The sequence below is a fragment of the Mus caroli genome, chromosome 5, assembly GCF_900094665.2.
Source record: "Mus caroli chromosome 5, CAROLI_EIJ_v1.1, whole genome shotgun sequence".
In the NCBI taxonomy this organism is placed as follows: domain Eukaryota; kingdom Metazoa; phylum Chordata; class Mammalia; order Rodentia; family Muridae; genus Mus; species Mus caroli.
The window spans coordinates 140,173,869-140,198,126 of NC_034574.1; positions in this window are offsets into that span (position 1 = coordinate 140,173,869).

The window sequence follows — 24,258 nt, forward strand, 5'->3', positions numbered from 1 at the left end:
AAACACTGCTGCACTGGGACCCAAGCCTTCAACACATGAACCTTTGGGGGTGACACTTCCTATCCAGATGATGGAAAAACATTCTTTTTCTCCCCACTCTGTTTGTAACAATTCCTGCCGGACTTACCAAGTTCTGGGATGTCTGTTTTGTTTACTGTTATAGCTCAGATTTTCAACATTTCAGGCAACAAATAGCCCAACTGGCGCTTATTAAATGGGATGGGCTATACACAACTTAAAAAGATCCAAACACAGAAATCTCATTCTCTGTGATTAATTAGATTTTAATCAATAATTGTTTGTAGTCATGAAATTATCTCACTGTGATTTTTAAAAACTGTTTCAGCAACCTGTGCAACTGTCTGTTTCATGGATCTGAATGTGACAACTTGAAAGCTTTGTAATGGCTTTTAAGGTTGGGACATTTCCGTGGTGTTGTGTGCCTTCTCTGGTGGTGACACAAACGAACATCTTTCATCCTTGAAAGGACGTGGATGACAGACAAAATAAGTTATTTTACCCATGCCTACCTTGGTGAGTTTATTGGGGTTACTAACCAGAGTATGGATGCAGGGTTACTCTCAGGGACGTAAGTAGCCAGGTATAGCGCACACCTTTAATCCCAGCACTCCAGAGGCAGAGGCCGTGGTGGAGGCAGAGACGGAGGCGGAGGTGGAGGCGGAGGCGGAGGCGGAGGCAGAGGTAGAGGCAGATGGATTTCTGTAGAGTTCAAGGTCAGCCTGGTCTACACAGCGAGTTCCAGGACAGCCAGAGTTATGTAGAGACCCAGTCTTAAAAAATAAAAAATAAAAATAAGTAAAATTTTAAAAAGCTTACAGGTGCGTAAGTGGCTCAGGTTCAGCTGCGCCCCTGGAGCTCCATGCACACCTTGCACGCAGCTCTGCCAATGATAGTCTCCTCTTCCCAGCAAGTGCTGCGTATGGCTTACATAACCCACCTCTGAGAGGGGGCTTGTCTTAGTCACTGTTCTGTTGCTGTGAAGAGACACCACGACTGAGGCAACCCTTAGAAAAGAAGGCCTTTAAAGCTGCTGGCTTACCGTTCATTATCATCATGGCGGGGAGCCATGACGGCAGCACCCAGACAGACAGACAGACAGACAGACATGGTACTGGAGAAACAGCTGAGAGTTCTACATTCAGAGCTGCAGGCAGCCTGAAAGAGAGCAACTCAGGGCCTGCCTTGGGCTTTTGAAGCCTCCAAGCCCGCCCCCCCAGTGACATACTTCCTCCAACAAGTTACACCTACTCCAATGTCACCACTCCTCCTGATCCTTCTCAAATAGTGCCACTCACTAATGACAAAGCATTCAAATATACGAGCCTATTGGGGCCATTCTTACTCATCCTACCATAGGGCTTATGGCTCTTGTGAGTTTTAGGAACTTCCTGAGACTCCTAAGCTTTATTTTCTCCTGAACCTTGTGAGTTTCCTTTACTTCTATTCTTACAGTCTCCTCCTTCCTGGGAAAAAATAACATTTAAATTCAGAGGAAGCTATGGCACCCACGGCCTCGGTTGGACTGACTCCTTGTGTGGCTTCATCGTGGGTCTGCGCATTCTTGAGCAGTTGCTCCACATAGCCTGCCTGACCTATTACTTCAAGTTTTCATCTCCAGCCCCTTTCCTGTCTCGGCTCTTGAGCTGATTTGGGTCACAGATGCAATGACTGGGTCACAACAAATCTGCAGCTTTGGAAGTTTCCAGCTCTGCCTCTCTTCAGCTCATTTAATCCGGCCTCCATCTCGGTCCCTTTTTTGACCCAGAAATTAGTCTTTATGCGTGATTCTTTGAAAGAGTTGCAGCACGGCTCATTCAATGGGCATGTTACCCAGAGACCCCCCAGGCAAGAGGTCAGACTCTATAGACTTACAGTGTGGGCATTTAGTGGAACATTGGGAGTAGCCAGGGCTTCTCTACTGACTTCCAGATCATTTATAAAACAGTTGTACCAAACTGTGCAGATTCCTCTGCCTACCTGGTTCAACTCAGCTTAATCCTGTATTCAGTTCAGACCATCTTTCTGGAAGCCTCCTTAGGCTCTGTGAGCCTGGACAAGCCTCTGCCCCTCTGATCTCCCAGCATCCTTCAGGTGTCGATGTCAGGAGCTACTACTACAGGGGCAGCATCAGCTCCAGATGCATGCCCAGGACCTCAGGCAATGTCTGTCACAGACACCCAGGCCAAGCATCACCAGGGCTTAGGAACTCAACGACATGGCAGTTCTGTTCATTCAACCTCCGAGGAGAGTTGAGATCATTTTCAGTGGCACCTGTGAAGCGTTTAGGGAAGTCAGGTTTTAGAAATCTGCTCCTCCAGTCTCTAGCGCACTGTTGGATAAAGCATGCGTGTCTGCTCTCCAGAACCCAGCTTCCAGTTCGTGCTTTCCAGACCCAGGTTCCGTTTCATATGAGGTTGTGTTTTTCTTTCGGTCATGATGTTGTGTCTGGGCTGCAGGTGTCTAATCTCATCCCTTGTCAGAGGACAGGTACAGAGCTGTGTGCAGAGATGGAGAGGTTCCAGGTTACTAAGATTGGGAACAGTCACCATCACTCTCCAGGTAATTGCATGAATAATGTAATGACACAGAAGAGGATCTGGGAAGCGCACAAACGCGAAAGAGGAAGCCAAGCCAGTGTGCAGTTCACTGCTCTCTGGCTGACTTATCAGCACCATGCAGCTTCATCCCTCAGCCTGGAATTGTCTACACCAGTGACTTCTCCATTGTTGGCCTCCAAGCTCCTCCCCTTTCTCCTGGAGTTTCCTTGGTCAGTGTGAATTCCCCATGCTGGGTTCTTCCCCAATCTGGCTAATTCCTTATCCTTAGAGACATCTCTACCTTGGACTCCAAATGACACACTTTTCTGGAGGCTTCCCTAACACCCTGTGGGGCTAAGCAGAGCAACCCTTCTGTGCCCCGCTCCCCATCACCNCCCCGCCACGACCCCGCATTGCACACACCCCTGTTAAAAGAGAAAATGACAACAAATACAGTTAGGCAGAAATCGATTGACTTAATTAATTTGCATCTCCAGTAATAGTCCAGATGAAAATGGATTTGAGTGCTTACCTGGCTGGGTTATAATGTAAAGCCAGGGAGAGTGACCTACAGAAGTCGGGAGGGGGGGCAGGCGTGGTCAGATCGCTTAGTCCTTGTGTCTGTCATATTTGATTGTAAACAGTTGGCTATTTTCTACAAGGGTGGGACTCACCGCTTGCAGCTGGTCACTAGTCACAGTGAGCTTGGGCCAAACTTAAGCTTTTGGCCGAGCAACTCGATTTAACGGCTCCACCTCCAAACACTAGCCCTAGTGTATGTCCCAGAAGCCTCTGACAAACACTAGTACCATTCATCTTTATGATCCAAAACCTATACAGAGTAAGCATGTGTACCCTTAATTATTTTTCGATAAACAGCATGGTCTAGCATAACTCCTTTAGGATTAAACAAGCCAATGAAGTAAGAGGCTAGCTCCACGAGGGCCACTAGGCTGGTTTGTCACTGACACTGACTGGACTCAGTGTTGGGTTTCAGATCCAGGACAAGTGGCTGAGGAGTGTATTTAACATACCAAAGTGGATCTGGCCTCCAGGTTCTCCCAGCATCCCTCAGTCCCCACCTTTACAGGGCATGGTTGACACACCCCGCCCTCTATACTGAACTTTCTGACCAGGGGCTCTTCACTGACCACTCCAGACACGGTGATCTCCCCACCCCCTCCCTGCATCTCTCTTCCTCCCTCTTTGTCTCTCTCTGCACAGAGGCATCAATGACCCCCTCCTGTGTGGTCGGTGAACTTGCACCATAGCTGTCTGCCTAAACCTGCCTTTATACTTCAGTTTGGCTTGACTTGATACCTGGCATTGAGGCAGCCTGAGGCATGGGGGTGGGGTTGGGGGGAGGGTTGGAGGTTGGGCAGGGAGGAGGCCGCTCTCGCACGGTTGGCTTAGAATCCATCTAGAAGAGTCCTTTGGACTGACCTTCCCCTTAGATGAGTTGCCCTCTCTTTACCCAGAGAAAAGGAACAGCAAGTTTAAGCAAGCACAAGTTGCTTGAAGATGTAGCGCCGCAGAGAAGAGTCTGAAGGACATGAGTTTGAGGTGTCCCCAAGTGTAATGATCATCACACCAGGACCCCCTTTGTCCAATTTGTCCTCTCTATAGCTGTCCATTCTTCGTCAAACCTGAGCATGAAATCACACATGTCCCACCTCTCCCTCGCTCTCTCCCTCTCTCTCTCTCCCTCTCTCCATCTCTCCATCTCTCCTTTCCTCCCATTCATTCCCTTCCCTCCCCTCAACCTGCCCTGGCCAATGAGGCCCCAGGATCTGCCTCCCTACACCCCACCCCCATGCTTCCAGGGTCAGATGAATCCAAATTCAGGTCCTCCTGTGTACACAAGCATCTGATTCACTACACCATCCCCCTACCCAGCCTGTTTCTCGATGTCTCCATTTCTGAAGGCCCCCATGCCACTGCTAGGGAATCAGGAAATAATAGACACAAGGTATGGCGCACTGCCAGGCTGAACAGAGGCAGCCTCAGGGACACCCCTCTCCTCTTTCTGTCCCCTTTCTGTTCTGTTCCCCTGCCTAAGGAACAGATTCACCAAAGAGCAACTCGACAGCCTTTAATCCTTTGACTGAAAGGTTTTATATATATATATATATAAAGATTATATACATATAAATAAATAAATATATATATATATATATATATTTAGGGAGGGGGTAGCCAATGAGCCTTGAAATATATATATATGTATATATATACATATATATACATATGTGTGTGAGTATGTATACATATATGTGTTAACATATATACTACTACACACACACACACACACACACACATATATATATATATATATATATATATATATGAGGGAGGGTATACATATATGTCAACATATATAACACTACATATATATGTGAGGGAGGGTATACATATATATGTTAACATATATACTAATATATATCTTCATATATATATTTTTTTACTACCCTTTTTTACACACACACACACACACACACACACACACACATATATATATATATATATATATATATATATATATATATACTCTACCCTTTCAAAATCGCCCACATCACTCACCCAACCCTTTCCTTGGTGAGGAGGGTCTCTAAGGACCACCCATCCGACCCTGCTTTGTGTTCACAGATTTGCGTGACTCCTGTGCTCATGGTCCTGGTAATGGTCTTCTGCCCTTTTTTCCTGTTTCTTGCCAGTTTACTCAATGGCCAAGCCTTCAAAAGGAACATATATTATGCCGGGCGTGGTGGCGCACGCCTTTAATCCCAGCACTCGGGAAGCAGAGGCAGGCGGATTTCTGAGTTCGAGGCCAGCCTGGTCTACAAAGTGAGTGCCAGGACAGCCAGGGCTACACAGAGAAACCCTGTCTCGAAAAACCAAAAAAAAAAAAAAAAAAAAAAAAAAAAAAAAAAGGAACATATATTAAATAAACACAGATGTTGCTGCCCTCCCGGCCTTTCATTAGAGAGCTTCACCTGTCAACCCAGTGATGGCTGAGGCAGAGAATAAATCGTTCCTAACCTAAGTTGGTGAGTGGAAACCAGCAACCAAGGCTCTGGGGCACCATCCCCGTGCCTCATTGCGGGTCTCTCAGTAGCTACTTCCATATTGTCTTTAGTCCATTTCTGTTTAAGGAAGACTAACTACAAAGAGATACAAACCTCCTGAAATTGGTCCAAATTAAAATTATACGGGCTGCTTAGGCGTGGTTATGTCAGTATGACACTAGAGTCATCTGGAAAGAGGAACCCTCAGTTGAGAAAATGGCGCCCTGAGACTGACCTGTGGGCGCACCTGTGGAACATGTCCTGACTGATGACTGATGTGGGAGGGCCCATCCCACTGTGGGCGGGGCCATCCTGGGCAGGTGGGTCTGGGTGCTAGAAAAGGGAAGGATGAGTAAGCCATGGGGAGCCAGCCAGAGAGAAGAGGCTTCAGCTCCCGCCTCCAGGTTCCTGACCTGACTTCCCACAGCGGTGGACTACAACTGTAAGCTGCAGAAAACCCTCTCCTCCCTCCCCACGCCACTTTTAGTTATGGTGTTCATCACAGCCACAGCACTCAAAAGGAAACAGGAGCGAAATCAATGTATCTGTTGTTAGAATGACCCAGTACAAGTGTATAACATAATTTATGGTGTTTGCCGTGCACCTAAAGAGGGGATCAAGACATAGACAACAGCTGTAGTTTCCACTCTATCTGCCCCAACATCTCTTGCTCACTGTTGATCTTGTGACCTGTGTGTGTGCTGTGGGGGGGGGGGTTAGACCTTGGGGTGGGGGGATACATTCATCAACCCCTCCCCCAGGGCAGGAGATGGCAAAGTGTTTCCTTCACTGTGCACACAAATGGTTTTGGAGGACTGGGAGATGTCACCCTCACCTGAAGGTCTCTTGTCCAACCTAAGAATGAATCAGAGAGCAACTTGGATCCAGGGAAGACCACGTAAAAATGTTGGCTAATCTCTTCTTTGGCTGGAAGCGGCAGTCTAGCTTGCTAACAGCCTGTGTTTGTCAGAGAGTTTCGGGCCAGTCTGGGCTTGTGCGGCTATTTATAGAAGAAGCTACCAGGTGTGTATTTGATACCCAAGGGGTGTCCTGAGATAGATCAAGCCCAAGAGAAAAACTCCTACAGGGACAGTGGTTCACAGTGGACAGTTGGAGTCACAGCTGGGCCCTGGGCCGCATCTTGTCTTTCACCCTAGCTCTGTGAACCTGAGCTGGCTCCACTCTGAGCCTTGGGGGCATTGTAAACTAAGCCAGGATGATCCCTATTCCTAACTATGGACTCTGCATTGTCAAAGCTCTCATCCGACCTGTGCTGCTGAGACTGATGGATTGGGTGTGGAAAGGGAGCTGCCCTATAATTGGTCAGGTTAAAATGAGACCATAGAGCACGCTGGCATGGTGCACTGGCGGGTTCTGTGTGTCAAATTGACACAGGCTGGAGTTATCACAGGGAAAGGAGCCTCCCTTGAGGAAATGCCTCCATGTAAGGCATTTTCTCAATTAGTTATCAAGTGGGGAGGGACCATTGTGGGTGGTACCATCCCTGGGCTGGTAGTCCTGGGTTCTATAAGCAAGCAAGCTGAGCAAGCCAGGGGAAGCAAGCCAGTAAGAAACATCCCTCCATGGCCTCTGCATCAGCTCCTGCTTCCTGACCTGCTTGAGTTCCAGTCCTGACTTCCTTGGTGATGAACAGCAGTGTGGAAGTGTAAGCTAAATAAACCCCTTCCTCCCCAACTTGCTTCTTGGTCACAATGCTTGTGTAGGAATAGAAACCCTGACTAAGACACATGGCATATTCAAATTATCTGAGAAACTAGGTCCAAAAACTCTGCAGCCACCCCAGACTGATAAAATGATGTGACTCCATCACCTGGACCCCATAAAGGGATGGGTACCCAACACTGCAGTGGCAAGCCTCACGCCACCCTGACATCTGATACCTGGAGTGTATTGAGGATCCACAAGCAGGGGACTCCCCAAGTGTTCCTGGAGCTTCTGTTCAGTTCTCTCCATTGGTGCTAACAGGGTCCACTCCACTGCCTGCCCTTCAAGAGAGCATTGGTACCTAGTCCCTTCTCCATCTTTCTGCTGCTTGGATGCTCTGAGATGAGCAAACTAACACAGCCATAAACTGATTATCAAGAAAGGAATCAGATTTGTGAAGCTGGAGTTTTCCTTGGGGGCAGAGGGTGGGTGAATAAAGAGGCTAGAAGGTTAATAATAATAATAATAATATAGCCCAAGTAAGCATTTAAACACAACAGAAACTCGAAATTCACAAATGAAAGAGCCTTCACATATTCCAAGACAGTAAAGAAGAAAAATAAGGAAGTAAAGGAAGAGGAAGGAAATTAAGGCCAGGCTCCTCCTGCTTCAGCTGCTTAAAACCAAGGATCAAGACAAAGCCCTGGAGCAGCTGGAGGGAAACCCAGAGCCTGCAGGAACAAGAGCTGCAGATTTCACCACAGAAGCCACGAACATCCAGAGACCAGGGGGTGACATCATTCAAACACTTCATACGCTTGCAAAGAAAGCAATCAGGCCAAATCCTGTATTCAACAGAAACATCTTCAGACAATGAGAGCAACACAAATACTCCCCCCCCACCCCCGAAACTGAGGAATGCAAGGGCAGGCAGCCTGGCATTGTAGAACCGCAGGACATTTCGGGAAGGGCGGGGCGTGCCTATTTTTCAGTCCAGAAGTTTCCTATGACACAAAAGCATGCAGAAGATCGGAAATATCACTGTTGGATAAGCGGGAAACACATTTTCCCTTCACTTTTTACATGCCAACCATCTTTATGTTTGGTAGATTTTACTTATTGCATGTGCATGTGTGTATGCCTGTGCATGTGCACATCTGTGCACATGTGTGTGTGAGCCCACAAACGTGTCACACAGCGGCTATCTTGCTGGAACTGGTGCTCTCCAGGCCTGTTGGCAGGCAAACGCCTGCAAAGGCTCACTCATTGCTTTTTATCTGTAGCCATCAAATATCTCTTTGTACAGCTGAAAAATGATGGACAGTCTCCAGTGATGTGCTAGCAAATGTATGTGGTGTTTGTAAAGTAAATAGAATTTAAATGCATGTCAATAATAGCACAAAAGCCAAGACAGATAAAATGCAAAAACACTGTCGTGATATTCTGAAGTAATGGGAAAAATGATGTAGCGTTATTTGAAGCTGGACCGGCATAAAACTTTAAAATGTGTGTATTGTAAAGCCTGGAGTGACTATTAAAACATCACGAAGAGCTCTAGATGATAAAGCAAAGGCAGAGGCAAGGTGATTAGGACATAGGCATGCTTATGTCACCAGTACCCAGCAGCATCCAGTGTTTTATAAAACAAAGTGGGGAAGCTGCCGGATGCACGCCTACTTAACTGTAGCCTAGCCAGGGACTGAACCTGCATGTTATGTGACTACATGATAATAACACACCATAGTACAATTTTTAAAGGCATACTTCACTATGCTCGTTTATACATTATCGTTTTCCTCTCCCAAAAATTGTGAGACAGTCTTTAAAAGCTAAAGCGTACACTGTAGCAGTAAAAGCAAGGTGACAGCAAGTGACAGCGGCAAATGAGTTCATGAAGTCGACAAGGTCATCCAAGGTCATCCAAGGTCATCGATACAAGTTTCTGAAATCAGAGTCAAACCATCAGCTCTGTTTTTCAAGCCCAAAGGAAAAAGAAAAGAACCGTCTGGATTAGAGGTGCCATCACCTCCCCTCCCCTCCCCCCTCCCCCCGTACATTATTTATGCAGATCATCCATTGTCCTAATCTTTGTGTTTCTGTCCTAGGGAGGGCCCCCCATCAAAAGCTGTGTTTCTCCTTGATTGGCAGGAGGTGAGGTCTAGGCCACCAATGTGAAGATGAGCTAGAGAGACTTGTCTGCCCCCTCCACTGACCTGAAGCAGTGGCAGGTGTCCTGCAGCTACCCCTCTGCTGCTCTCTCTGCCTAGGCCCCAGGACAGCCACTATTCACTGATGGTGGGTATCAAAGGGCAGTGGTGATTTCTTGCCATATGACAGCGTAGCTCAGATTTTACACCACCGTGTTCTCCCTGTGTGGGGCCTGCATTTGTTTATAGAGTTATTTCTACAAGGACTTTAGTCACTTGGCTTAGGGTAGCTCAGTGATTTCTCTTGCTGCTTCTGAATCAGGAAGTGTTCCGAGCTCGGGAGTTAGAATTTCAGCACATGAGGTTGGAGTATACACAATTCAGACTGCGATGAAGTTCGTCTCTTCAGAGAAAAAAAAAATTGTGAGTGAAAAGGGTGGGGAGGGGGGCGGCAACTAAGGTGCCATTGGCCATGTGAGCCAGGACTAAAGTGGCCCCTCTTCAGAGAACCTGGTACGGACTCCTCTGTCACAGACTTCCAGTGACTCATGGAGAGGTGAAGGGGAATGGAAAACCATGAGGTGGTTTTGCTCCTGCGGACCAAGGGCAAGCAGACCATTTCCTCAGGCCCAGCCGCAAGCTGCAGCGGCAACATGCGATTGTCCCATTGCCTGCTGGAGAAGTTCATAGTCCCACCAGTAAATGACATTTTTCTGGAGTTCAGCACATGCCTCTCACTGTTTTTGGTAGGCACACATCTGTCTAGAGCTGGACAGACTATTCAAATTGGTAAAGTGGACAAAAACGGGGTGATGAAACCACAGAGTTGAGAGGTGTCAGCTGTATGTGTGGGGAGGCACAGACAGGTCGTTTATGTCTCTGACACAGTGCGATCACCACAAGAGGTCTAGGTAGTCATAGAGAGGAGGGTAAGATGAACATGTTGAACTAAGGACAGCAGGAGGCCACCACTCCCTCTCCACTCCACAGAGGACGGCCAGCTTCCCTGGACAGGCGAAAGCAGCGGCAAAGCGTCTGGAATGGGCAGATGACCCCTCACTCCAGCCTCACTCCAGCTTCTCCCCAGGTCGAGCAGAGTTTACAGGGAGGCAGGACCGAGGCTATAAATACTGAATAAATGAGGTAAGGACAATGTAACATGAGCCTGCATGGCCAGCAAACACTCAAACGTTGAAGCAATTTCCTTTAGCTGGCCTTTCCCTAAGGTCAAATTTGTTTATGGATGGTTCCTAAAGCCCTCCCCAAAATATCCGCCAAACAGCTCAGACCTCAGAGAACGGCTCGTCTTGTCTTCTCATTGTGGAAAGGTATCTGACTCCAGGGCTGTGGAGTTGCTGAGAGCCTTTCTCCCCAGCCTCCAGTAGGTACCACTTTGTGGGAAGGGCTGGGCAGGGCTCAGGTAGCACAAACCTTCTGTATCAATAGCCTTAGGGCCCCAGTCCTATAGGAAAAGCAGCCAGCAATTTTCCAGAACAGGGCAAAGGGAACCCTGCTGGTGAGCAATGCCAGGGCTATTTGTCTGTCACAAAAGTCAAAAGGACTATTAAGGAACACAAATGCCATTATCCCTGGCAGCCTGAACTCTGCACTAGTGGTATACTCTGCAATCCTTAATATTCACTCCCGAGATTAAGAGTAGCCCCTCAGTCATGAGGAAAACATACTGTCAGGTGTGTGTGGGGGGGGTGTATCACATCTGTGAACATCTGTGAATCTGGAAAAGCTCCTTCAGAGCTTGGGCAGGTCTGAGCTATGGATGCTTCTAGACAAAAGAAATTAATTAACTTGTCAGATCCTGCCTCCCGGCATAAATGCAATCAATTCCTGCCCCACAAACCTCATTTCCTGGCGGCTGGACACCTGTCTCTTCCCTCTTCCTAACATTCTGCTCGCTGAGTCCAAGGCTCCCGCGGCAGATGCTCATGGAAGGGGATGGGGCATGCCCACACATTTCTATACATATAGGCTGCAACTCAACACACGCGAAGCTGAGACTCGCCCTCAGTCCTTCTCCGTGGATCTGGAATTCTGGAGTTTTACATGGCTGTATATTTAGGAGGGCATTTAATAAGATGTATTCACTCCCTCGGAAATGTAAACTCAATCCAAAGCCTTATTTAAATAGCTTTGACTTATGGTTTTCATATTCATGAACTGTGACCCATTTGCTTTTGAATTTTTATAGAGGACCCTGTGTATTTTAGGAGGGAAAAAGAATTAGTCTTTTGAAAACCTAAATTCATGGTCATTTATATTTCTGAGAAAAATACAAAAAGGTTGTGCGTTTCGAATATAATTGCATATTTTTCAACCCTTTCAACCACTGCGTTTGAAGGCGGCTCCTGTACCTGTTACACATAGGAAATATACAGACACAGAACAAGAGAGAGAGGGGGAGGGGGAGAGAGGGGGGATAAAAAGGGAACTAGAGAGAGAGATGGCTTAGGGGTTAAGAGCACACACTGCTCCTCTGGAGGAACCAAGGTCAGTTCCCAGCACCCACACTCCAGGGACCACTGCAGAAACCTGCATTCATGTGTGGGCATGCACACATGCAGATACACGGACGTATACATAATTAAAAATGACTGGAGAGGGCACAGGGAAGGCGATCCTCTAGGAGACCATATGCTCACATTTTGAAAAACTTGGATCAACGGAGTTCAGCTCACACCTGGGGATTCTGGCCATTTAGCAATTACAGGTAGACAAAGCCAATGGTTTACTATGTTTGATAACCAATACTAAGGAAGACAGTTAGTACCACAGATCAACTGGTCCATAAGACCCTGGAAGCCTCGTATTGTTTCACTGTAGGGTGATAGGCTTTTGTCCTTACTTTTGTGGGGACCCCGTAACTGTCAGGGGGTATCCTGGACCTTCAGAGTCCTCATCAGCACCCTATTTTGTGTGAGGTATGTGAGTACAGACTACCAAGGTTCCAACTCTACCATGAGGTCCTAAGGTCACACATCTCTGGAGCAGATTCTGTCTTGAAAATTTTCAAGTCCTACAGCAATGGAGGTCAGTTGGCCAGTAACCAAATCCCATGAGTCAGGGACCCACCATTGTCTCGGGGGCTCTAGCAATGCTGCTGTGTCAATGTGACCAAAATACCTGAGAGTTGCAATGGCGTGGCAGAGAGGGGTGTTATTTAGGCTCACAGTTCCAGAAGATTCCATCTTTGGTCAGCTGGGGGGGAGGGGCATATCATAGTGGTAGAAACAACAGAGCAGTGTCACTCACCATGACAGACAGATAGCTGACAGGGTGACAGAAGGGGCTACACTATCATCCTGGCAGGAAAGAAGATCTTCCTAAGACAAACACACACTCACACACACACACACACACACACACACACACACTGGTTATGAGATTCTTGAGACAAAGGCCCCATATTTGTTCCTATTTTGCAACCATGACCAAAAATAACTCTAGGAAGAGTTTATTTGGCTTTTGGTTCCAGAGGGACGAGACTCCATCTTGGCGGCAGGTGGCTGGAACAAAAACCACTGAGAGATTCCATTTGCAGCCACACATAGGAAGCAGAGAGGGGAGGGCAGGGAGGGAGAGAGGGAGAGCAGGACAAGGCTATAAGCCCTCAAAGCCTGCCTCCAGGGTCAGGCTTCATCCAGAAAGTCTACACTACCTCCCAAAACAGCACTGTCACCTGGAGACTGATCGTTAAATACCTGAGCCTTTGGGGGGACATGTCTCACTCAAACCATGATAGTCCCCAAGAAACTGAAATTTCCCCAGGAATCCTGTGCTAGGAAGAGGAAAAGGCTGGATTCCCAGGGCAGCCCGAGGGAGTGCTTGTCTCTCAGGAAGAGAACCCACACAGTTCTGACCACTTGCCAGATCACCTTGCAGGAGAGACTGAAGCTGATGGGTCAGTGATGGACAGGACCACACTGTTGCAGGATATTTGATCACACTGTGAGCCCCAAGACTGTGCTATTGAAAATACCTGTTTCTAGCTGTGATGTGGCTAAACCCTCAGCACACGCCTTTAATCCCTCTGACTGGAACACAGACATGCCCTTAGTACTCACCTTTAATCCCAAACAATGAAGGTAAAGTTAGTTTGTAGAAGGAATCACCCATGTTTGAAAGTGATGTCTGAGTGGCAGACAAAGTGATGAATCAGAGAAAGACTTGACAGAATAGGATATGCCCAACTCTCCCAAGAAGAGAGAAGGAAGGGAAACCATTTAAGGGAAAGTGTGGAGAGAGGAAAAAAGAAGGTAGTTTTGCATGGGGCAGTGATAGAGAGACAGGTTGAAGAGAGGACAAGCTAGACACAGGTGAAGAGAACGAGCCAGAGAGTGAGCAGGAGTCAGAAGATTAGGACAGATTGCCAGAGTTAGTTTGAGGCCAAGAAGGGCAAATCAGTGAGAACCAGAAAGAAGTGAGACTGAATCAGTCAGCTGGGAGAGGAGTTTGAGCCAGAACAGCTGAGTTGAACCAGCCAGCCAGAGCTCAGAAGGAACAAGAAAGTGTGAGCTTATTCAGCAGTAAGTCTCAGAAGTTGAAAGCGGTCTAGGCCGAGATAGGATTGTACAGAGAAGCTTCCAGGTCTAGCCTAGGTGAGCAGAGGCAGGCTGTAAGCCTCAGAGATGACAGGAGAACAAAAGCTGCTTTACACCACACCTTAACCACGTTAGGCATCGCTCTCTTTAATCCTAAACTGCATGTCTGGGCCTGGAAAACAAACTTGATGTGTGCTGTGGTGGGGCAGTGGGCATCTTTATTTGTTCCTCTCCCCAGTGTGGCCACACTGAATACATCCCCTTTCTCTGCTTTCCCCAGTTATTTATTTATGTGACTAGTAAGGACAAGGGATTCAGACTTGCTGCAGGACCCAGCCCCTGACCCTAACTCTGGAACCACAGAGATAGCATAATCTCATAGCTCATTCCACCTAGATCTCCCGTTCTCCCAAACCCGCACCTCCACCTGGAGACAGCCCTCAGAACACAGGAGCTTTGAAGGGGAGACCTTTGATATTTACACTATTAACAGAGTCTTAAGCAAAACTTTAATAATGTTTTAAAATGGGACCTGTCATCAGCCTGTCTGCACCCCCAGGGACAGGAGAAGCCACCTTGTGCTTAAACATACAATGTCAAGGTGATTTCTGAGAAGCAGTAGAAGGGAACTCTGGACTTCGGACCCATGGAGGTTTTGGTGAAAATGGTAGCTGTGAGTCAGAGACACACCAGGAGACAATCCTACTCACCACAGAGGGACGGGGTTCCAGCCACCTGGGTGATGGGAGCCTCTGATCCTCCTGTCACCTTAGCTGGAGTGTGATCCTCCAAAAGTTCCCCTCGCTGCTTACTCCTGGTGACCAGGTCCCTTCTGCCTATCTTCCTCTCTCACTCCCCACCTCCGCTCCTCTCCCTTCCTCGCTCCCCTCTCCTCCCCTCCCTTTCTTCCCCTACTCTTCCTCTCTCATTTTCTGTAACCCTGGTTTCATGTGGAGTTTGAGAGTCTTATTTGAAAGTGGAAGTATTTGGACGAATATAAATTCAAAGAAGAGAGACTCTGGTGTGTGTGTGTGTGTGTGTGTGTGTGTGTGTGTGTGTGTGTGTGCATGTGTGTATGTGTGCATGGATGCATGTATGTTTGTGTGTGAATGTGTTGTGTACATATGCATGTATGTATATATGCATGTGTGCATGTATGTATGTGCATGCATGTGTGTATGTGCGTGTGTATGTATATGTGCATGCATGCATGTGTGTGTATGTATATGTGCATGTGTGTGTATGTGTTTAAATCATGACAAATGTCATCATTTTGAGGAAATAAGCTGTGTTGGAGAAAGCTGAGAAATGGCTGCCTGGGCATCTGGGGTGTAAATGTGATTTCCTGAGATTATAGTTAGAGAAGTAAAATAATTTAAAATATAAAATGCTTTAAAAAAGAAGCTGAAATCATAGATGAATGGCAGTCTTGGTAATTTATATGGAAATAGAGCATTTAAAATTAGCTGAGCATTGCGGGGCAGCAGTGAGGCACGCCTTTAATTCCAGTGCTTGGGAGGCAGAGGCAGGCAGATCCCTGAGGCCAGCCTGTGTAGCCCTGACTGTCCTGAGTTCCTGGACAGCCAGGGCTACACAGAGAAACCCTGTCTCAAAAACAAACAAAACAAAACAAAACAAAAAAATGGCTTATCATAAAAATAATCAGGGACAAGGGTTTGGTTTCCCATCTGTGCTCCAAGGCTCAGTTTCTGTTTAAGAACATTGATCACATAAGCAGCTTCCTCCAAAGTCTCAGCTCCCAGGAGCCACGGCTCTAACTCATCAAGCCACGTTTGTCACTCATACACCTGACCCAGCCACCAACCTTGACTCTCAGACTGGAGGGGCTTTGAGGCCTCAGCCTGTGGGTGTGTGTACCTGTCCTTCAGAGTACCTGTCACCTTCCTTCAGAAGCCCAGGATCCCTTGGAGCCTTTTTATTTGTGTTGTTTGTGTAGGTGTGTGTGTGTGTGTGTGTGTGCTCATGTGCATGCAAGCATGCTTTTAATTATGACAGGTGTCACAGTCAATGTTGTCATCTTGACTGAATCACATGGGAGATAGGCCCTTGTTCATGCCTGATGGGGATTGTGTTGATTGAATTAATCGAGGGGGGAAGACCTGTGTTCTGTGGGTGGGGCCACTCCCTAGCTGGGATCCTGGACTGTATAAGTAGAGAAAGGAGGCCCTGCAGTGTGCATTCACTGTGGCCGGGCAGAGCTCACTGCCCTCCTAACCAAGGAATTTCTAGTGTTCCATCATTCCCTGCAAGGAGAAGAAGGCAATGGCACAGGCAGAGTCTGGCTCTCAGTCTTGCAAAGAAACTGCTGGTCCAAGTTGCTCCTATGCTGTTAGCGTGATGTCTCCTCCCCCAGGCAGGCAGCCCTGATCTCCCAAGGAGCCGGTATATTTTCTCTGACCTTGGTAATCCTTGACAAAGAGACCTGGCTTGTTTGTTGCACCCCATATACAATACTTTAAAATTTGCTTTTGAGTTATTTTTGTGCATTTGAAATCTTCCCTAGTCAGTGTTTGCTACACTGCAGACTTCTGTGTGCACAAATCCCTGCATCAGAAAAGGGTCTTAGACATCTCAGGGTTAAGCCAGTGCTGTGACCTGGAGTTTTTATTCACACTGTTCTGAACATAGCTGGACCTGAGAAGGCTGACACACCATAGAGATGGAGGACAGAAGCCTATTGTCACAGGCCCAAGGCCCCAGACCCCACACCCTCATCTTTACTACATTATGACCAGGGATTGAGAGAACTCAGGTCCTAGTCAGAACACAAGCTGAGAGTTGAACTGAAGCAATCTTTGGTTTCGTTGCTTGTTTTTTGAGGTATACTGTAGCCCAGGCTGACCCAAAATTCACTATTGTAGCTCAGGCTAGCCACAAATTCATAATTCTCCAGCCTCTACATCCCAAATGCCAGGATTACAAGTGTGTGTCACTATGCCTGGATGAACAGGTGTATCCCAAAAACTTAGCCAGGACAAGAAACATGTACAGTGAGAATTCTGATTTCTTTTAAAACTCAGTTGTGTTATATGCATATGTTTGTGTTTTAATCCCAGGTGTGGGATACGAGGATGCTTCAGTTTGTCCACAGCCATTATCTATGATTGCCTCATGCTCTAGGAAGGGAGAGATTTTTGCCAGTTGCAGAGAGTTTAATTCTGGGATCTCTGGAGAAGGTATAAATGAGTGAGACTTGAGGGAGCCTGCTGCCCCCTTTGCTGCTGCCTCCCCCCACCCCCTTGCTGCTGCATTTGCTATTGCTGGTTCGCTGGATTGCTGGATATTCTGACGATGATGATTGGACTTGCCCCAAGGAACCCAATGACCTAATCAACAGGAAGTAGCCAATAGAGATCTAAGCCCCCTTTTCCATCTAACCTTCTTTCTCTCCTACCTCGTGCTAGGGGGTTGCAAGAAATTAGGGTGGAATAGGTGTTAGAATGAAGATAGAGGCATAAAAGCACATAAAAAACACAATAGTGAAAAAGTAAGCCAGCAATCATCACTCATTGAGGAAGCCTTTGGTACCCGCCCCCCCCCCCCGGCTCCGCCAAGCATCCTATCCAGTGAGCTGTGGGTTGAGAATGGCAGACAGAACCAGAGAAGATCTGGGAAGGCTCTAGTCACTGCTGCAGATGAAAACATTGAAATGATTGTTTTGGGTTACTCTGCATAGGTTTTTTTAAAAAATACTATTTTAAAACGTATTTTCCATCAAAAGTCTCTGTTGAACTTCTCTCTTTGTGTGTCAGGAAAGCTGACTGTCATCATGTGAGGTGCTCTGCCACTTGTTTGCTTGCCTTAATGCATACAGGAGTGCAAGGCTGTTAATTTAGTGATCTTGGACTGACCTGTGTTCTACTCGAATACACATACCTACACACTCACTAACACCTACACACATAACTCATAAACATGCACACTCACACATACTTACACACACACATACATATAAACACATGCCCACATACACACATGCATATATACACACACATACAAACACAAATACTCACCCTCCCCCCACACACATACTTACACACACATCCACGCACACACTCACATATCCACATGCAGACAATTGCACTCTCATGCGCATGCTTGCACACGCATGCACGTGTGCACACACACACACACACTCTTCTTATTTGTACTCCTCCAAAGTATATTCCAGTGTTGAGATCTATGTGGTCCTGAGGTTAGAGAGAATTGGCTGGGACTATGTCAATCCTGCCTAGAAACAGGGGTCCTCAGCTCTCAGTGAATCCTGCAGCTCCCGGGAAATACAACGAGGTATATAGCCAAGCCCAGGCTCCCTTTGAAGATTGTTCTGCTTAGTTTTTGTCAGCTTCACACAAACTACAATCACTTGGAAAGAAGGAAGCTCAATTGCAGAATCACTTCCATCACACTGGCCTGTAGGCAAATCTGTGAAGCATTTTCCTGACTAGTGATTGATGCAAGAGAGCCCATCCTACTGTGGGAGGTGCCATCTCCAGACTGGTGGTCCTGATGCAGGTGGTCAGAAAGCAGGCTGAGCAAGCCATGAAGAGCAAGCCAGTGAGTCGCACTATTCCATGGCTTCAATTCCCACTTCTAGGTTTCTGCCGTGAGTTCCTGCTCTGACTTCCCTCAGTGATAGAGTGTGACCTGAGAGTTATAAGCTGAAATAAGTCATTTCCTCCCCAAGTTGCTTTTAGTCATGATATTTATCACAGCAATAGAAAACTAACCCAGGGCTGGAGAGATGGCTCAGTGGTTAAGAGCACTGACTACTCTTCCAGAGGTCCTGAGTTCAATTCCCAGCAACCACATGGTGTCTCACAACCATCTGTAATGGGATCTGATGCCCTCTTCTTAAGAGAGTAACTGTGCACTCGCATACATTAAATGAATGAATCTTTTTTTAAAAGAGAGAAAGAAAAAGAATCAATATAGGGACCATCCTCTGTAGTGCGAGGGAGGAACTTTCCTCTAGCCTATTTTATGTCACTGTAAGGAAATGTATGAAGCTGGATAAATTGTAAAGAACTGAGTTTATTTGAATCACAGCTTAGGAGGCAGAAAGTTCAAACAGCATAATGGGGTTAGCTCCTTGTTGTAGGACAGTGGATATCATTGAGGTGGCAAATTCACGAGTTGGGGGAGAGAGAGAGAGAGAGAGAGAGAGAGAGAGAGAGAGAGAGAGAGAGAAATATGAGGTGATAAAACAATTCAGGCACAGAGGAACAGGCTTGCTTCAGCTCACATTTGCTAAACCTAACTTTCGGTCCTATGAGATCTATATCAACTCCTGGAAGGGTGGATTCCTCAATGACCCAATTCCCTAATGACCTAATTACTCCCAGCGTAGCTCAGTGCTAAGGATCCCCACCATCTCTCAATATTGACACACTGGAGGTCAAGCTCCTAGCCCCTGAGTTCCCATGAGATGTTCCGTATACAGGAACCGTAATAAACAGTCAAGATTCTGTCCACTCTGGGAAGCCCTGGGGAGGAGATCAGCTCAATGTTTCCAGGCTTCTGATGCCTCTTGCCACCAATTTTAAGGGATAGTTCAATTTCACAGTAAGCTCTGTCTCCCAGTACTGAGACTCATTGGTAACTGGTACACAGGGAGCCTGCTCACAAGCACAGCTAACTATGCGAAGCCAGGGTGTATCGCTGACTAAATGGGAGCAGTAGCTGTTGCCCAGGGCATTTCAGTGCAATAGAGAAGTCAAAACTGTTCGCCTCAGTTCTCAACCTGTGGGTCGCCACCGCTTTGAAGTCAAACAACCTTTTCCCAGGGGTTGCAGATCAGATATTTATATTCCAATTCATAACTAGCAAAATTAAAGTTATGAAGTAGCAATGAAAATAATCTTATGGTCTTAAAGGGTTGCAGCATTAGGAAGGTTGAGAACCACTGATGTAGATAGATAAACTTTAGGAAGGCTCTGCCAAAGTCAGCCCAGGGAAGGAGGTGGGTCTGAGCTGCTGCTTCTGGCTGGGAGAGGCAGACATGGAAGATAAGGCCTGGAAAATCATTAAGGTAGTTTCTAGAACAGGGTTCAAAGGCACTTATTCTAAAGTCATAAGGAATAGGAAGTCAGAATTTTTACAAATCAGAGATTGTAATTTTTGAAAGTTGAAAAGGACACATTTGAAACCTTCAGTTTACTTGAGAATCAAGAGAAATGTGAAGAGCTATTTGAGATGCGGGCTAACAGATCCATTCTGGCAAGCATGGATTTGTTTGGTTCTCTACCCACCCTCCAGTGGCTTATGGCTTGGTTTTGTTATCCACAAGCCAGGATTTAATATGTGTCTCAGGGAGCCACTGTGGGTATTCAGTGAAAAACTGAAGTGTTTCTTACATGCCTTGTGCATTTTCAAGAACTATATTGCTCTTCTTTATGAGGCTGTAAATCTTAAACTAATTTAACTAGTTGATTGGGTTTTTTGTTCTGGTTTGGTTTTGGTTTGGGTTTGAGTTTGGGTTTGGATTTGGGTTTGGGTTTGCTTTGAGAAACGGGGCCTCATTCTGTAGCCCAGGCTGGCCTTGAACTTAAAGCAATCCTCCTGCCTCTGCCTCCTGAGTGCTATCATTACAGATGTATGTGCTATCATAGATACAACCGCCATGTACAAGGATTTTATCTGAGACTAAATCACTAGTATCTTTACATTTGTGGTGGAAATTCTAGGCACTGTTAAATTCCCTCAGGGGAGAAGCAGGCTTGAATGAATGAAGTGTAGGGACCCAGGGGACTTTGCAATGAGTTGTTTATTAAGTAATTCTGAGCAAAATGTTTAAGGGAAGGAACGCCACTTCTTATCACTGGCTTAGTTTTTTTTTTTTTCCCCAATAATCTTCCCTTGAAAATTCTTCAACAGTCTATAGATCTATGAAGTTGCTTTGGGTTGAAACTGTCCCCTGAACAACCCTGAATCTCTGTGATGGATCGCTGACTTTTGCACACTGTCTTAAAATTGGAAACAAGAGTGATTCAGCTTACATTGCTGCAGAGCTAGCTGTCAGTCTGGAAAGGAAAGTGACAACTAGAGCCGTCATCTTTCATCCACCCTGCGCCCCAGATTCCTTACATGAAAAATGCAGTTTCTGAGACTTATATCAAACGCACCAAAAGCACATGAGGTTACCTTGGGCTGGACATGATGTGCCAGGTGGGTTGAGATGACCATGGGCAAAAAAACAAACAAAAGTAACCAAACATCTTCCAATAAGAGACAACCAAGATCTCAGAACATTGCTTTTTCTAACTATTTAACTCAGACATTTTCGAATTCTACTTAGACTTAAGTGAGGTCAATTTATTTTAGTGAGTACCTGTGTTGTAGCAACTGCAGCAAGCTGACTCAGTTTCTTTTCTATAGTGAATACCATACAGGTTAAATAGGCCCAAATTGTATGAAGTATAACACTGGCTAGCAAGACACCTGAGTGTTGTTTTACTATGCCATGCACAGGCAAGCTGTAAATCTAGCTTATCCCGGTTTTGGTTTGCTGTAGCTGAACATTTTTACCTCCTAAAAGAACTTACTATAGTGTGGATAGTGAATGTCCCACAATTGCATGTGTGTTTAAGGCTCAGGCCCCAGAGTGACCCTATTAGGAGATGGTGGACTTTTGTGGAGCTGTGATCTAGTGAGAAGTCATCAAGTCACTGGAAATGGGTCCTGGAAGGAGATTTGTAGGAACCTGATCCCTCCCTCCTTCATCCTGGTGACATGAGTATGAGCACCTGCCATGGTGACCTCCTCACCGTAGTTGGGGACTAACCGGGCCAATCAGTCATAAGCCGAAACTGGCAAAGCCATGAACTACAATAGCCCTTCCACTTTGTGAGTTGGTCATCTTAGGCTTTCAGAAATAGTTATGGAAAATCTGCCAACCATGGTCCACTATTAGAACAATGTCCATGGGGACTATGTCTATGGTGTAGACAGGTCCCAGTGAGAAGTTGATGACAAACCACCTCAAAACCCAGTGACTTTATGGAGCTGAAGAGGTGGCTCACCGGTTAAGAGCACTGCCTGCTCTTCTTGGAGGGCCCAGGTTTGGTTCCCAGCACCTACATGGCAGCTTGCAACTATCTCTAACTCTAGTTCCAGCAGTTCTGATACCCTCTTCTGACCTCTGTGAACTCCAGACACAAACATGATGCACAGACACACATGCAAAACATTCATATGGTCAAATAAATAAAAACTAATAAACCTTCAAAACTTGGTAGCTTTAAAAGTATTAAAATATTTTATAGAAATATGAATTTTCACTAAAATGTAAATTCTTGTTTGTGGGTCTGAAAAGCCAGCTCAGTATTCCACTGTTCCAGCTAGACATGGCCCCCTGTGTTCTCCATTGACCAGAAACTGTCATAGAACAGCCGTTTGGTCTGGGGTGATGTCATTCCCATGACCAGTGGTTGTGTGGCAGATGGCTGACATACTGGGATACAGTTAGGTCATGAGTTTCACCTTCAGGCTGGCCTGAGAATGCTCTCCTCATCATAGCCAAGTGAGGGTCTGAGAAGGAATATGAACAAGACTCTGTTAAGACCAGGCTTGCAGCTGGTTGGCCAACCAAGGCAGCATCTCTCTAGGGACCACCATGTCTAGGCAGAGTGTATATTCCAGGAGAAGCATGGTGTCTGTCAGCACCCTAGGAGTGGTGCCTGGATGGAGAATATCTTTTGATCTATTTTATCTTCATTTACCATGAGTCACTTCTAAATGGCCTTGTAGCATTTCTATTAGTGACACATCATAGGAAGATACAGCTTGAGAGTCTAGTGGTCCCAGCTTGGTTTTTGATAGGACTGAAGTTACAAATGAGAAAGGTTATACAGCCTTTCTTAAAAAAAGGTTTGATGGCCTCTAAGCAAACATGTTTTGGGCGTTTATCCCCCAACATAAAACTGCTGGATTTGGGGACACTGTATATGAACACAGAGTATGGAGAAGAATCGACACTGAAGTGTTTTTGTGAATTTATCTATCCAGCCTTGCAAAGTCATTTAAAAGTAGAAAGGGGAGGAAGGTAGGTGTTTGAACATGGATACATGCGATAATTGGCCAAGGGAACTGGAGGGTGTGTGCCTAGACACAGGCGTATGAACCAGGGGTGTGTGAGTGGGTTAAAGGTGGTAGGAAGTAGGAGTCATCTCCAGGGTCAAGAACACGCTTACACAAGGCAGTGGGAGGCTACTAAGGACAAGTGTGACTTCACATTTTCATCTGTCATCTTGGTCCTGTTCTCAGAGGTAATAGATCACACCGGGGATTTAGAGCCTGTGATAAAACCCAGATGTGGCACAAGATGCTAAACTTTATAAACTTCAGGTTTTCCATCTCCAAAATGAAGGTGCCGGTGCCCACCTACCTCTACCTCCCAGTGTGAAACAAAGCGGTGTAATAGATAGATATCGCTCGGAATGGTCCCTGGCACAAAAGATGTGCTCAGGGGATTGAAGTACTTGTTCAACTTTTTAATGTTTTAAAGATTTAACTGAACCCACTGGGCCCGTGGTCTGGACTAGGCAAGAGAACAGTGGAGAAACCAGAAAGAATTTTTTACTCATCTGCTCCCCGTCCCTGCGCCATGGTGGGTAGTCTCTTTCTTCCTTCTCATCTATAAATACAGTCCTTTGATGTGGCCTCAGGTAGGATGGAACCCACATTCTGCTTGCAAAACAACAGGCAAAAGAAAAGAGGGAATTTGTTAAAGGGCTCTCATCTTGGGCCACAGCTCTGACCCCTCAGTGTCTGACAGTGAGGATCAGCCCAGCTCTGGGAGATTGCCGTCTTGTCTCCACGATGCCAGAGATGGCTTACTCCTGTTGATACCCTCAAGCTCTGCCTAGCCAGTCAGAGCAGAGGGCTCACGGGCATGCAGGATGTTTGTCCTTGGCAGCCAGAGGTTGAACCTTTGCTGCTTGACAATAATGAACCTCTTGCCTCTATTGCAGAATGAGATTCCCCAGTGTCATCCCTAGGAGAGACTGTGAGACCCAGCATAGCGCAAATGAAGCACTGAACACCTCATATGTGGGACATAACTCATAAGTTCCTGGAAAAGTGCATCTCTGATATTTGCCTGGAAACACATATACATAGACACACACACACACCACAGGGACACATGCCATACATACCACACCACACACAGAGGCACATATGCAACACACACAACATGCATATAACACACACACACACTACACATACCACACCACACACACACACA